The following is a 13,847-nucleotide window of genomic DNA, read 5'->3' as shown; positions in this document are numbered from 1 at the left end:
GAGCTCTTGGCAGTTTGGAGCAGGGAGTCCAAGCAGCTGGAGAATTTTGCTTTTAGGTAGAAGCCAGGTTAAAAAGCGACAATAGTGAGGAGTGCCTGCCATGCAAGGAGGGCAGGAGGGATCGAGACTCACAACCCCCTTCCTATATCCGTGGATATGATGATCAGTCAGTTAAGGCTTCAAGCCTGTTCAGCCTTGGAAACACTCTTCCCTCGAGAAAGAAGATTAATTCTAGCCTAGGAGCCACCCCGCCCATTCTCCCCCCGCCCCCCTCGCCAAACTCTCTTCCAGCCCTGTCCTGGACGACTGGGGCTAGTCCAGTTAGCAGTGTCGCTCCCGGTAGGGGCAGGAGTGTGTAACTGCAACCACTTCCTGCCCTAGCTTGCCCTAGGGCTGGCTCCGCCCCTGAGGACAGTCAGGGCGGGGCCCAGGTACAGTGAGGGAGTTTGGCAGGGGCGGAAAGCCCTGCCTAGCAGCCCGCCTTTAAGGGAAATCAGCTAAGATTCCTAAAAGGACTGGAGAGGGTGCCCTCTGTTTGAGCCTGCCAGAACTAAAGGGGCAGGAGGCATTCTATTGGCATAACTTGTCCCTGCAAGGAAAGATCTAGATCATAGTGTCTTTGATCTGTATATAACGAGTACCAATATTAACTTTAGTCTTCAGCTCTAATCATGCTAACTGGCCGACTGGAGAGCCAGGGTCTACATGAAGAGTTGATCTAGACCAGGACCATTGTCCTGAGCAATTTAGAGTGCAGAAGAGAGGCAAAAGATGAGTGTTACTGAAGACCCTGGTGGTGCACAACATCAGTATGCAAACACACCTCCTCCTTACCTGGAACTTCCAGCATCCACTATCCGTTTGTATGCTCTCTGACTACTCAGGCCTTCCAATGCCATATGAGTACAAAGGATGTTCTCCTTAAGACATCCTGAAATTGTCAAAGAATAAAGGATGACACTCCCTTCAACTCCTCTTAAGGAGCCAGACAGCTGAATGGCTGAGTGGTTGAGATATTATGTACTTTGTAGCAAAGATGAAGGCATACTTCTGTCCCACCCTCACATGTTAGTTATGTGACCTTGGGCAGCTTGCTTATCTTTCTAACTGAAATGAAGCTACTAACACTTGCCTTAGAGATTGTGACAAACGTGAAGTAAGACATGTATAGGAAAGTGCTTTGAAAGCTGTAAATTTCCCAGGAGGTGGCGGCGGCGGCGGCGGCGGCGGCGGCGGCGGCGCACGCCTTTAATCCCAGCACTCAGGGAGGCAGAGGCAGGCAGATCTCTGTGAGTCTGAGGCCAGCCTGGTCTACAGAGCGAGATCCAGGACAGGCACCAAAACTACACAGAGAAACTCTGTCTCGAAAGACAGCTGTAAAGCACTATGCAAAAGCAAGGAACAGATAATGGCATTTTATGGGCTAGAGATGAGAGGACTCCAATGGGGAAATATGAACAGGCCCCAGTGATGAGGGTACAGACCATCGCATGGAGCAGGCTGCAAGAGGCTCTCACACACAGGTAAGGGTTAAGCCTGTGTAGACTTCCCAGCTGGAATTGGTTCTGAAAGAAAAAAATTCCTGAGGAGTTGGAGGGAAGTAATGTCGTGCTGTCTTCTTGCCTGTCACCATGCGAAGAAAGGCCAGTAGTGGTGGGTAAAGAGTTTTATTTGGGGGGAGGGGTTGGCCTGTCAGGGCCTCCAAGTGTAAGACAGCAGCTGGAAGTTCGCTCCTCACTCACATACCTCACAGGCAGCATGTGCATGCTCGCTGGAATGAGCAGAGAATGTTTTCTCTTTCACCCTCTGCAGACAGGGGCAGAGGGGGTGGGGTGGGGGCACAGAGGGGAGCTGGGCAAACCAAGCACACTCAGTGACAGCTGCAAACCTGACCTGTAGGCTTCTTTATCCCCTTTGCACTCTGGCAAGGGCTGCCTGGCCCAGATGACCCCTGCCCTCCCTTCTTTGATCTGCAAGAGCCGGTCCTCCTCCTACACTCAGATGAGACGAGACCATTCTTACTTGGTAGATCCTGTGTGATGATGGCACAGGTTTCAGATATATCTACAGTTATGAATGTCAGCAGCCCGGAATGCAGATTCTGGGCAGTGTCTACATACAAACGTGTGTCATACATGTGTATACTCTGGGTATGGAGAACATAGGACTGATATTTCAGTTCCAGCCTGACTTTGGATTGAGAAACTTCTCATCTGCAAAAGAGATTTTCCTAGAGCTTCTCAGAAAGTCCTTCTGGCTCTGATGTTCAGTGTTTTGACACTTTGAGTTGTAGCTACTTTAAAAGTCAGGCCAACAGAAAAATATCAGCCAAAGCAGTTGTGACTGCTGGCTGTTGACTTGTCAGATGGTTAGGTTTGAAGACTGGACTTTTAAAAGGCCAGTTACTTGATGTGAGGTAGCATCTGCTTACTTTACAAGGAGTGCTCTTATACTGACACCATACAGTGTGGTGTATTGGTTCTTGTGTGTCAGCTGTGTGTGCGTTTATATCAGTGAGTGTATCCATGGATGCATGTTTAAGTTGCATCAAAGAATAGGAGAGATAAACAAGAGTCTTCCATCTAATAGAATCCCGTCCATTTCTACTTCATTTATTCAACAGCCCTTTGCAATCTAGGTACTCACTAGCAGGGAACTGCAGAGATATAGATAAATAAGGTATGGTTTCTGCCCTCCAGGAGCTCACCTTCTATGGGACAGACAAACACATAAACAAATAATTACAATACAGTGTGATAATAGAGGTATAAAGACTTCATTATTGGAACACAGAGAAAGGACCAATTAATTCTACCCAGGGGTATCTGGGGCCAAAACTATGCCTGTGACAGTTTCACTTTATAACCATTCTACAACTCCTGAGTTATTCCCTTCACACTCCTACTTTCAAACCATTAAGACTTGTGCCTTTGTCACACCCTAGCCACCTCCTCTCAACAAAGCTACGAAGTTTCAGAGTGGAAATCACCCATGAGAACCTGGAAACTTCTAATGAGCAAGGAAGAAGTCCCGGCTGGAAGAATGAGGCTATGGGAAGAGAACCACTGTGTCTGCACAAATGGCTTCTCTGCACAACCAGAAAGGGATTGGCCAAATGGCATGCTGGTATCAAAACAGCTCACTGGGACCAACTGCCACTCATACCCCTCTCAGCTCTAAGTCAGAGAGAAGCTCAGGTCGGGGATAGTGGTGACAATTGAGGTTGTTTGTGTCACCAGTTTAGCTAATATGGAGGTAGGGGTGGGGACTGAGAGGGAGGCCCAGGGACTGAGAATCCAGTCCTTCCTGCCTGTCCAAATAGTGTGTAGATGGAGATCATCTTCAATGAGCACGTCTTTTGTGTTCTCTGCACTAAGAATAGGGCTGCTTCAGGGATCCCCTCTAACTTGCCAGGCACGCCTAGTGAATGGCAGTGCTGAATTGTGAGATGGTCCCCGATAGGCTAGGGAGGCTCTAGTTAGTATGGAGGACAGGTTAGAGGGAAGCTAACTATTACTCGAAGGAGGGCTGGAGGGACAGTCTCTGGATTCTGCAGCAAGTTCTAACCATTGCCCTATTCACCCAAGAGATGACCCGTGGAAAATGAATCTTCAGTCCCTACCCTCACCCAAAACGCCTCTGCCCTTCCCCACCCTCGGGACTACTACTTTATCAGGACCAGAGCATTCTCTCCCCCATCCTGTACATCCCTCGATCTGTAAAGCCTAAGGATGCTACCACGAAGAGAACCCTGGGATTGTGCCTTGAATGACCCCCTAACACATCTGGATTTTTGGAGTTCAGGCCAGCCCCCGAAATGGACCCCAGGGAAGTGCGCCAAAGGGAGAGGGCGGGTTGGGGGTGGGGTGGGGGAGACAGGCAGCACTGAGAGAAGGGCCTGCCGTGGGCCCCAAGACGAAGACCGTCCCAAACTTCCTGTTTCTTCAGGCCGCTCTGACCCTAAGGGCTGCGGCTCCGAGATAGCTCAGGGCCTGGAAGTGCATGCTGGGTAAGCGCAGACGGCCGGAGTAGGCGAGCTGCTCGCAGCAGCCGGCACCGGGCCGGTGTGGGCGCGAGCTCCGCTTCCTTCTCCCGCGGTCACGCTTAGCTCGTGGGATGGGCATCGGGCAGGTGGCTGGGAGGCCCCCAACACCGAGGGCTGTGGGAGGAGCCTGAGCGGGGTGGGGGGAGCCCGAGGGGCGTGGGCGTGGGCGTGGGCTAGGAGTTTCTGCTTTTTAAAGGGAAGCGGAGTTGCTTTCTTCGCAGGCCGAAGTTCGAGCCGACCTCGCCTTGCCAAGTGCAGGAAATCCTGAAGGGGCAGGGCAGCCTGCTTGGCCCTGTCCAGGACCGGAGCTCTCTAGCCCCGCTAAAGCTCCAAAGGGAGTAGTTTAGGGCCAGTAAAAGGAAGTCTATCCTTGCTCAGCGGGGACAAAACTTAATGCAGCTGGCAGTCTTCTCCCCCAAAGTGGGTTTGGAATTTAATAACAGAAAAAATGCAGGCAAATGCTCCACTGGACTCCTTAGAGAAATGAAGGCGATGCCAATCAATGAGGGGAAGAGGTCGAAAAGGGCAGCTCCGTTCCCGGCTCCCTGGTCTTCAAGATAGATTGCCGAGGTTTGTTGCCTCACCATTGGGAAAGAGAAAAGGTTTGGGGAGGATGATTTGATACATAACAATGTATCAGAAGAGAAGTTTAACTCGGAACTCTACCTCTTGTCTTCCTTTGGGACCACACACACACACACACACACACACACACACACACACACACACCCTGCGCACAACCGAACCTCCCTTGTAACTCCTGTCACCCTCTCAATCTCAATTTTCCTTACTCTTTAGCTCTGCAAAATGTTTACTTGGAATCTTAAGGAAATTGGTGGTATGCTTTCCCTCAACTCACTTCAGGGATAGATGTTGAATATGGGGCCAGGCAAAATAAGATACAGGGGGCTGCTTCACATATTACTGCCCGCCTGTTTTATTTTTCTATTTGTTTGTTTATGTATGTATGTATGTATGTATGTATGTATGTATGTATTTAGAGTCTTGCTTTGTAACTCCAGCTGGTCTGGAATTCACCACGGATCCCAGATTGGCCTTGAACTTGAGCTCCTCAAACTCCAGATTTTAAATGGAAGCAACCTCACTCAGTCTATTGCTCCCATTTTGAAAGTTAAGAAACTGAGGCCACCCAAAGGGTTTAATCTCTTGCTGAGCTCACACAGGAAGATAGTTATAGATATTAAAACGTGGTTTAAAAATAGGAATGGGGTTGATGCTTAGGATCAGATTAAGCAGCCATATTCCCCACCCAGTCTCTCTAGATCCCCACTTCAAATGGCTGAGTGTTACTTTATTAATCCTCTGTTACTTTAGTTTTGGTGGCATATTTTATTGTTTCTGTCACCTGTGTTAGGTCATGAGTATTCAAATGATGGAGATGGTCTTGACATCTCAGCTTAGTGACCACAATAGTGCTGGCATATAGAAAGCACTCAATGTATGTTTCTTTTTCTAATGCTAGAAATTAGGAGTTTAGACCTCCAAGCTTTTCTTGGTCAAATTGCTGCCTTATCTACCTATCCACCTACACACCTGGCTTGGAAGGACTCTTTTCAAGGTAAGAACTGCCACATAGCCTGGATGGTGGGCTTTGCACCTTGGGGGACTTTTGAAAGTAAGCACAGAGGGTGAGTGGCCATGTTTGCTTGGTTAGAGTACACATTCAGAGGCAGGAGGAAGCTGCCTAGTTACAAATCTGTTATGCATGTTGTTCTGGGTCTTGGTACCCTTCTCCCAACCCAATATATGGCAGGCAGTGAAAACAGTTATGCAAATAAGCACAGAGCCCTGCTGCTTTCAAAAATAAATGATGGAGCCCATATTAGTAGTTGCAGTGTGTCTTGGCAGGATTTGGAAGGGGCCCTGCCTTCCCTTCGCTAGTTCTCTTGAAAACCCAGCACAGTGAGAAGCAGTGTCCCCCATCCTCGTTTCCCGGACCCCTCCAAAACTACAAGCAGCTACAAACCACATGGCCCACAAGCAACTGAGATTTGTGGCCTTTGGAACTTCCCAGGGCAGGGGTCAGTCAGGAGGTCAAAGGGGGTGTGGGCATCACACAGTCTAGAGTCATTACTCTAATGCCCTTTGGGAAAGTTTCCAATCAATGGACCTATTTGTCCTCCCTTTGGGGAAGACTGGGGGTAGGGCAGTGGGGGTCTATTATCAAGCCTATCCTCACAACACTGCCTCCCAGAAGCTCACCCGGGGCCTGGCATCCTACAAACCTCACTACTACCCAGAAGACAGAAACCAGACGTGGGATGACTTCTCTGGGCCTGGGCAGGTAGAATGTCTAGGTTAGGAATCTAGGAGTCTGGACTTTCATTAGAAGATTTATGACATTTAAAGAGCCAGCAAGATTACTTTGTCCCCTGTGCCCTCCTCCACTGAACACACTTTATTTTATTTATTTTTGAGGCATGGTTTCTCTGTATAGCTTTGGAGTCTTTCCTGGAACTCACTCTGTAGCCCAGGCTGGCCTCGAACTCACTGAGATCCACCTGCCTCTGCCTCCCGAGTGCTGGGATTAAAGGCTTGCACCACTTCCACCCAGCTTACTGAACATATTTTAAATAGCCAGTTTCCAGAAAATTCCCCCAACTCATGATATTCCTTCTAGGAGAGTCTTAGAATCATTCCATGTAAGAAACAGATAGGATAGTATAATGGTTAAACACCTGGAGCTGGGCATTGGCTAGACCTGGATTCAAAACTCAGCTTTGCTATTAGTCAGCCAAAGAGGGACAATAATAGTACCTACCATATGAGACTGTTGTTTGATTCAATATAATAGGTGCTATACACTTGGCACTTTGGAAGAGGTCAAAAAATAGCCGTGGTGACCATTTTTATTAGTTTTTGTTGCAAAAAGTACTATTCTATTTGGTACATATCAGGCCCAGGGCACTTCTCTCCCCACAATCCTGGAGAGATGGAATTCCTTCTGGCACCCTTCCCCATACAGCATTTGGGTCATTTGATATGGGATTGGCCAGGGATATGCCCCAATGTAGAGTAAGTGTAGCTGTGGCTACAGGCAATATCCCCTGAGGGGACTTAGTTTTATTGACTAAAATAGCATTAAGTGGCCAGCTGCTTGTGTGTCTCAGATAAATAGTTCCACCATAGTATCTAAAATGCCTACTACTGTCATGTAGTGCCAGGTAAGCACCCTGGCAGTAGCCTCCAATCTAAGAGCTTCCATTTACAGAGAAGCAGCTGTGGAAATGCTTTTGCCTGATGATGCACTTGATTAAAATTTTACCCATCTACATAACGGGAGTTCAGTTTTGATTCCAAATTGTGGTAGTGGGTTCAAGTGATGATCACTAGTGGTAGGTTGAAGTAGGCTACCTCAGTAAGTGCTGGGCATATTGTCAGGAAAACACAATATATGGTTTTGCCAAGAGTTCACCAATACATAGGTTCGGCTCTCATTTTACAAGACATTTTCATCCCAGTTATAGTTATTATTATTATTATTGTTATTATTATTATTAGTAGTAGTATCATTGTTATTAAACACAGGGTCTTGCTATGTAGCTCAGCTTGGCCTGGAACTCGATCTACCTGTCTCAACCTCTGTGATCTGGGATTACAGGAATGGGTCGCTATTCAGTCATCTCACTTTTGAATTCATCCTTATTCGGTTAGGACTGCAACGTGGAGACACAGTACGTATCTCCCATCAGACTCAAGGCTCCTGAGGCTGGAGATACTGTCACACACCCTCCCCAAGCCTCCCCACCCAGGACTAGGAGCGTTCTGAAACTGGAGCCCGAGTCTCCTCCCTTAAGCCAGATATTTTCCAGCCTGAGGAACCAAGTGAGCTGCTTCTGCATTCAGGAGCATCTCCCAGGACCAGCGCTCTAAGCATTCTTTGGTATTCGAAGCACCCAGAGGCTCGGCACCCAAGGCAGGGCAATTGGCGCGAACCGGGCCAGAAAGGTTGCCAGAAGGACTGAACTCCTGTCCTCTGGCTGGGGAAGAGAACGAGAAGGCTGCCCGTTGTGAGGAGGGAGGGCCCACGTGGTGGGTCGCTGCAAAGGGGTGCTCCGGAGTCGGTGCAGGCCCTTTTATCTATCCCCTGCGCAAAAGCCTTCTCCCCAAAGGGGGCTGGCTGCCTAGGGAGGGCCCGCGGGGGAGGGGAATGGAGAGGGCGAGAGCACTATGGGGGCTGGGAGAGGCTGGAGAGGTGGAGGGCCGGAGATCAAGCAGCAAGAAGCCTCCAGAGCTACCCGGAGAACGCACCGAGGAAAAAAGCGGAGGAAGGAAACCCATCCTGCCTCCGACACTGACTGTCTCCTGTTACCAGCTGAAAGGTGCTGCCTCAGGAAGAGGTGATCGGAGCCTTTGCGAGCAGGCGGTCACGTGAACAGAGAGAGAGAGAGAGAGAGAGAGAGAGAGAGAGAGAGAGAGAGAGAGAGAGAGAGAGAGAGAGAGAGAGAGAGAGAGAAAGAGAGAAAGAAGAAGGAGGAGGAGGAGAAAAAAAAGCGGACAGACAGACCAACAAAGAGCCCAAGAGCCCAGAGGGAGGCCGGCATGGAGGCACCGGGACCAGAGGTGAAAGCAGTAACAGCAGAAAGGAGGGGCTCCATGCCGCGGGCCTTCTCCCTCTTTTTCCTTCTCCTCACCTCAACTCTCTGGTCTCACACTTAGGGGGCCCAGTGACCAAATGGGGACTGCAGGGTCTGTTCGCCAGCCTAAGAAGCCCTTTCTTCTTCTCGATCACACTGTCTACTGGGTTAGGTTTGACACTTCCCACTCCCAGAACAACAAAATGGGCTGTAATTGGGCCCGGTAAATACCACTCCTTTTTAGCTTGCAAAATATAGGCAATTCTCTGTTATCTGCGCGCGAGCGCGTGCGGGGGGGCGCGCGCGCGAGTAGGGGGTGTCCTCCGGGCCCTTGGAATATGGAATCCCCCTGACCTTAGAGTACCCCTCAAGTCCACTGGGACATGAGACCCAGGGTTCACTGAGCAACAACAAGCGAAGGTTTGGGTAGGAGTTTAACTGTGCCAGGCAGAGTGCTAAGTGCAAGGACTTGCAGAAATGGACAAAACACTGCAGCCTGGCTTCTGGAAGCTTTCATTGTGAAAAGAGACGGGCCACAGATAGGCAGAAAAAGTTGCCTGTGAATGGGGCTATACCAAGTGCCAGAGAGAACAGGGAGAACGGAGAGGCAACAGCAGAACAGGAAGGTTTTTTTAGAAGGAGGTAGCATTTGAGCAGGGCTTAAGAAGAGTTCTGGAGTACCGAGGATGGATGTAGGGACAGGTGGAGAGAAGGCGAGCAGAAGGGCTGGAGCAAAGACAGACCCCTTCTAGTTGAACCTTCATTGGTCCACAGTTATAAAGGGAAATCTGTCATTTTAAAACAAATTGAACTGTAAACACGGCTATTTTTCTTTATCTAATTGCAGACCCTACTGCTGGCCCCTCGTTGGTGCTGATTACTGGGAATTGGCTATAATTTTCCAAAGTGCTACCAATTCAATGAAAATGTTGCCCGGCCTGCTTTTTCCATTGAGGAAGTGCGGGCCAGGAGGAAATGAAGTCAATATCCTGTCTGTCCCCAGTCCCCCTGCCCCACAAGGACAGAAGGTGACCACCCACTCAGTGAGTATGGCCCAAAGGCACTTAAGTCTCTGCCCTGGCATTGCCCTCCTCTCTCATCACACATGTGGCCTTAACATTCCTTTCTGGGATTGACCAACCAGACAGGGTCTCTAAATTCAGACTCTAGGTCCTTATGAGCAGGCCAGGTATTCCTTGGATATCTTACTCCTCTCTTCTTGACATTTTAATCATATCAATTACTTTATCTGATGTCTTGCTTAATTTGCAAAAATATGTTCTACTCTCTATTTATCCACAGGGGTTTTATTAAGGTCCCCAAGAACCCCGTAGTTCTCGAACCTTACAGCCTTTCTTCTGGCCGACCCCCAACTGTACTAGAAGTTGGGGTCTTACAAACATGAGTGAATTTCACTGCAGAAGAGGACATGACAGCTACCAGCTTTAGGTCTTGATTTATAAAATGCCATCTTCAAGGCTAGAGATGTTATTTTGAGAAGTGGCTGGCTGGATTTCTTAGGGCAATGGGACCAAATTACAAAATAGGCTGCAGACCAAATGACATCCTTTCCCATATTCTAGTGGAAAGGCAATCCCCTCACCACAATCAAACATTTTGTGGTTGTTACTCAATTGTCCTATCCGTTTTTTTTTTTTATACTCTTCAAATGTCTGTTCAGCGTTGAGCATCCCTTTGTACTCAGGACTAGGCACAGTGTCCTTTCCCACCAGGACCTTCTGCTCCACTAAGAAAGACATTGAGGCCGACAGTGGTGGCACACGCCTTTAATCCCAGCATTTGGGGTGGGGGAGGAGCAGGGGCAAGAGGAACTCTGAGTCTGAGGCCAGCCTGGTCTACAGAGCAAGTTCCAGGACAGCCAGGGTTGTTGCACAGAGAAACCCCATCTTGGGAAAAACCCCACCCCAAAGAAATAGAAACAGAGAGAAAGAGAAAAAGGAAAAGAAAGAAAGACAGATATTGAAACCTGGTATATGGCAGCACAGGCCTTTAAATCTCAGGAGGCAGGGGCAGGCAGATGTCTATAAGTCAAAGGCAGCCTGGTCTACATAAGCAAGTTATAGGCCAGCAGGACCACACAGTGAGACCCTTTCTCAAAAATTATCTTTTTAAAGGAAGAGATTGCAAATTCTATAGAGCAGGAGAGAATGTTTCCATTTGTTCATTGTTACTGTTGATTGAAGCAGAGAATCACTGTGTAGCTCAGGATGGCCTCAAACTCATATGTAGCTGAGAATTACCTTGAATTTCTGATCCTCCTAGTTCTTCCTCCCAAGTTCTGGAATTACAGGCATGCAATGTCATATCTGTTTTATGCAGTGCTGAGGATGGAACCCAGAGCTTTGTGCAAACCAGGCAAACACTCTACCAACTAGGCTATAGCCTCAGCCAAAATATAATCAATAATTTTGTTTTGGCCACTTGTGAATTATGTAGATTTTGTATGTGTGTTTATATTTTTGAGATGAGGTCTTACTTTAGCCCATGCTGACCTGAAACTCATTGTACAGTCTAGGCTGGCCTTGAATTTACGGCACTACCCCTGCCTCAGCCTCCCAAAGGCTGAAAGTAGAGGTGTGAGTCATCACACTCAGCTGGCTATGTGGATTTTAGTTAGGGAGCCTCAGTTTTCTCATTGTAAAGTAGGAATAATAGTGATACGTTTAGAGTCCTTATGCACAGATATGTTGAGAATTTGTGCCAAAAAAGCCAAACACAGAACCCAGTTCTCTTCCTTTTTTGCAGGTATGTTATTATGTGGCCACTATTCAAAGGCAATCAACTGCTATCAACATTTTAGTGCATTTTCTTCCAGTTTTTGCTTTGTTTCATTTTATTTATTTATTTATTTTAGTCTTACTGTGTAGCTCAGGCTACCCCCCAAACTCTCCACCCTCTTGTGTCAGACTCCCCAGTGCTGAGATTGTTGGTGTGCACCACTACTTCCTGTCTTCTTTTTAGAGAGGTGGGGGAGGCAGTCTCATATAGGACAGTGTGGTCTGGAACTTACTATGTAGCTAAGGATGACCTTTAACTTCTGATCCTCCTGCCTCTGCCTTCTCACTACTAGAATTACAGTTATGCACCATCACTTTTTTTTAATATAGTGCTGGGGATTGAACCCAGGGCTTTGTGCATGCTGGGCAAACACTTTACTAACTGAGCTACATCCCTGGCCCCCCAGTCATTTTGTAAAAAATGCATATTTTCCTCAGATAGATAGTTTGTGATTAAACTTAATACATAATTTTATAGCTTGCTTTTTAACCTAAAATTGCAGTGGTAATTTCCTTAATATTTGTAAACATTATCTTAGTGATCACATAATTGTTCATTGTGTAGATTCCTGTTGCTTTTTCAAAGCTCCCAGGCCTACTGTTTCCTTTGTTCTTTATCCATGACCACCTCAGCAATGCCCTTAATGACAGAGGTCCTTGCCAAAGACAATTACAGAGCCACATGTTTCCCATCCTCCACATTCATATTCAACTATTTCCCAAGGAATTGATTGGGATCTCCACTTTTACTTAGGCATTTCCACAGATGTCTGTCCTTACACTTTGAAAAGTTAATTTTTACCTAGCATACAAAGTAATAAAAATACCAAATGCCTCACAAATTCGCTTGTCATTCTTGCACAGGGGTCATGCTCATCTCCATGTTCCAATTTTGGTGCATGTACTGCTGAACATTGCCCTTACACTTAATGAAAGCTAAGGCATCTTCAGATCTTTTGGTGCCATGTGTACACCAATGTAACTTTAGACTCAGAGGACCATCCCCTCTTTCAGCTCATGATGTTTCCTGTTCCCAGGCTCTAGCCTGTCTTCTGAGCCCATGCTCAAATGAAATCTTGAAGAAGTCTTTGGAGGCTAGTTATGTTTCTCCTCTACCAGGTAGGGTTAGCACCTCCAATGCTGGGGCCACACTCACGTGTTTGTTTTTGAGATAGATCTCATGAATCTCACATTGGCCAGAACTCATTATATGTAATCAAAGGCATCATTGAAGTTCTGGCCCTCCTGTCTCTTCCTGCTTTCCAAGTTCTAGGAATACAGGTGTGCACCACCATGCCTGCTTTTATATGATGCTAGAGATGGAACCCAGGGCTTCATGCATGCTAGGCAAGTATTCTACCAGCTGACCTACATCTCCAGCCTGTCAACTCAGTTTTTGGTGTGTACATGAGGTCAGGGTCAGCTTCTTGCTATTTACTCCAAGCTGGCCTGGAACATGAGGTCCTCCTGCCTCTGTCTTCAGAATGCTAGAGAGGCAACTGTGTGCCACCAGGTCCAGCTTTTAATTCAGTTTTGCTGTCACCTAAACAGTAGGCCAGGAGGTAAGTAAACACTATAGCCACTGTCAGGCCTTAGGGGCCCAGGTCAGGAGGAAGGATACTGTATACCAGCTGAGTGGTGATGAGTGTAAGAAATATAAGAAGCCAGTGAAGGGGTGGAGAAGAAAGCTAGGGCTTTCCTTGGGCCATTTCTAAGTAAACTCTTCGAAATTATGTCTTTGAGTTTCTCTAACCTGAGTCAAGAACCATCCAGTAGATGGTTTACTATGGGGGGCATGAAGCTCAGCAGGCCTGTTCCCGAGTGGCAGCCCTTTAGCTTCAGGACAAAGGAAACTGTAGCTAGTCCTTAGCCAGAAGCTTTGGTCTGGAGCAGGCAGGTCTGGGCTCCAGAAAAGAAGAACAACCCACTGGAGTTCTAGGAGGAATGGGGTCAAAGGGACAATCCTGGAGCAAGAGTTGATTTTTAAGGGGAAATTTCACCCATTTCAAATCAGTGGAGAAGAATGTATTACTTAATGAATGGTTTGGGGATATGTGAATATTTGAGGAAAACAAGTTAGCACCTCATGTCATCACCAAAGAAAATCATAAAAGTGGCATAAAGATAACCAGTTAGTGATTTCTTCCAGGGATTGATCCTAAGGCTGAACACATACTAATCAGTGCTCTGCCACTGAGCTGCTCAGTCAAGCTCTTGGTTGCAAGCTATAGCATCTAATCCTAATGAAAGCATACAAAGAGTTTGCGGAAAGCTCTCTGGGATCTCATTGTGAGCAAATCTGTGAAGATCAAGGCCGAGAAACAGCTCAGTTAGTGGAGTACTCCCCTAATATGTATGAAGTCCTGTGTTCTAACACCATCCACCAGAGAGAACCAGGCATGGTGG

General features: G+C 47.4%; 1 pseudogene; it reads right to left on the bottom strand.

The window, feature by feature from the left end:
- Window positions 1–12,260: 12,260 nt before the first annotated feature.
- On the bottom strand, window positions 12,261–12,359 carry LOC114705489 (annotated as a pseudogene).
- Window positions 12,360–13,847: the final 1,488 nt, after the last annotated feature.

Source organism: Peromyscus leucopus, chromosome X (assembly GCF_004664715.2).
Source record: "Peromyscus leucopus breed LL Stock chromosome X, UCI_PerLeu_2.1, whole genome shotgun sequence".
NCBI lineage: Eukaryota > Metazoa > Chordata > Mammalia > Rodentia > Cricetidae > Peromyscus > Peromyscus leucopus.
This window is presented reverse-complemented; position numbering and strand designations above follow the sequence as displayed.